Raw genomic sequence first — 2,500 nt, 5'->3', positions numbered from 1 at the left:
CTACATATTAGTCGAGACAACGGCTCGCTCATTAGCATCGCGTTTGTACTTTAACTTTTTTCGGCTCGGCTTCTTTCGACGCCGATGCCGGCGACGCAGCACTCTCTCGCCCGCCAGCCACCGAGAAAAGGGTGCGCTCCGACCGGCCCCGCACCGCTCTTTCATGGCTCATTCGAGTTTACTGTCTTTCGCTCTGACATGCCTTACCTAGGGTTAGGTTAGTATGCTTGCACGTTTGTACTTTAACTTTTTTTGGCTCGGCTTCTTTCGACGCCGATGCCGGCGACGCAGCACTCTCTCGCCCGCCAGCCACCGAGAAAAGGGTGCGCTCCGACCGGCCCCGCACCGCTCTTTCTTGGCTCATTCGAAATTACTGTCTTTCGCTCTGACATGCCTTACCTAGGGTTAGGTTAGTATGCTTGCACGTTTGTACTTTAACTTTTTTCGGCTTGGCTTCTTTCGACGCCGATGCCGGCGACGCAGCACTCTCTCGCCCGCCAGCCACCGAGAAAAGGGTGCGCTTCGACCGGCCCCGCACCGCTCTTTCTTGGCTCATTCGAAATTACTGTCTTTCGCTCTGACATGCCTTACCTAGGGTTAGGTTAGTATGCTTGCACGTTTGTACTTTAACTTTTTTTGGCTCGGCTTCTTTCGACGCCGATGCCGGCGACGCAGCACTCTCTCGCCCGCCAGCCACCGAGAAAAGGGTGCGCTTCGACCGGCCCCGCACCGCTCTTTCTTGGCTCATTCGAAATTACTGTCTTTCGCTCTGACATGCCTTACCTAGGGTTAGGTTAGTATGCTTGCACGTTTGTACTTTAACTTTTTTTGGCTCGGCTTCTTTCGACGCCGATGCCGGCGACGCAGCACTCTCTCGCCCGCCAGCCACCGAGAAAAGGGTGCGCTCCGACCGGCCCCGCACCGCTCTTTCTTGGCTCATTCGAAATTACTGTCTTTCGCTCTGACATGCCTTACCTAGGGTTAGGTTAGTATGCTTGCACGTTTGTACTTTAACTTTTTTCGGCTCGGCTTCTTTCGACGCCGATGCCGGCGACGCAGCACTCTCTCGCCCGCCAGCCACCGAGAAAAGGGTGCGCTCCGACCGGCCCCGCACCGCTCTTTCATGGCTCATTCGAGTTTACTGTCTTTCGCTCTGACATGCCTTACCTAGGGTTAGGTTAGTATGCTTGCACGTTTGTACTTTAACTTTTTTTGGCTCGGCTTCTTTCGACGCCGATGCCGGCGACGCAGCACTCTCTCGCCCGCCAGCCACCGAGAAAAGGGTGCGCTCCGACCGGCCCCGCACCGCTCTTTCTTGGCTCATTCGAAATTACTGACTTTCGCTCTGACATGCCTTACCTAGGGTTAGGTTAGTATGCTTGCACGTTTGTACTTTAACTTTTTTCGGCTCGGCTTCTTTCGACGCCGATGCCGGCGACGCAGCACTCTCTCGCCCGCCAGCCACCGAGAAAAGGGTGCGCTCCGACCGGCCCCGCACCGCTCTTTCTTGGCTCATTCGAGTTTACTGTCTTTCGCTCTGACATGCCTTACCTAGGGTTAGGTTAGTATGCTTGCACGTTTGTACTTTAACTTTTTTCGGCTCGGCTTCTTTCGACGCCGATGCCGGCGACGCAGCACTCTCTCGCCCGCCAGCCACCGAGAAAAGGGTGCGCTCCGACCGGCCCCGCACCGCTCTTTCTTGGCTCATTCGAAATTACTGTCTTTCGCTCTGACATGCCTTACCTAGGGTTAGGTTAGTATGCTTGCACGTTTGTACTTTAACTTTTTTCGGCTCGGCTTCTTTCGACGCCGATGCCGGCGACGCAGCACTCTCTCGCCCGCCAGCCACCGAGAAAAGGGTGCGCTCCGACCGGCCCCGCACCGCTCTTTCTTGGCTCATTCGAAATTACTGTCTTTCGCTCTGACATGCCTTACCTAGGGTTAGGTTAGTATGCTTGCACGTTTGTACTTTTACTTTTTTCGGCTCGGCTTCTTTCGACGCCGATGCCGGCGACGCAGCACTCTCTCGCCCGCCAGCCACCGAGAAAAGGGTGCGCTCCGACCGGCCCCGCACCGCTCTTTCTTGGCTCATTCGAGTTTACTGTCTTTCGCTCTGACATGCCTTACCTAGGGTTAGGTTAGTATGCTTGCACGTTTGTACTTTAACTTTTTTCGGCTCGGCTTCTTTCGACGCCGATGCCGGCGACGCAGCACTCTCTCGCCCGCCAGCCACCGAGAAAAGGGTGCGCTCCGACCGGCCCCGCACCGCTCTTTCTTGGCTCATTCGAAATTACTGTCTTTCGCTCTGACATGCCTTACCTAGGGTTAGGTTAGTATGCTTGCACGTTTGTACTTTAACTTTTTTCGGCTCGGCTTCTTTCGACGCCGATGCCGGCGACGCAGCACTCTCTCGCCCGCCAGCCACCGAGAAAAGGGTGCGCTCCGACCGGCCCCGCACCGCTCTTTCTTGGCTCATTCGAAATTACTGTCTTTCGCTCTG

This window comes from Styela clava, chromosome 2, assembly GCF_964204865.1.
Source record: "Styela clava chromosome 2, kaStyClav1.hap1.2, whole genome shotgun sequence".
NCBI lineage: Eukaryota > Metazoa > Chordata > Ascidiacea > Stolidobranchia > Styelidae > Styela > Styela clava.
Note: the sequence above shows the minus strand (reverse complement) of the source record.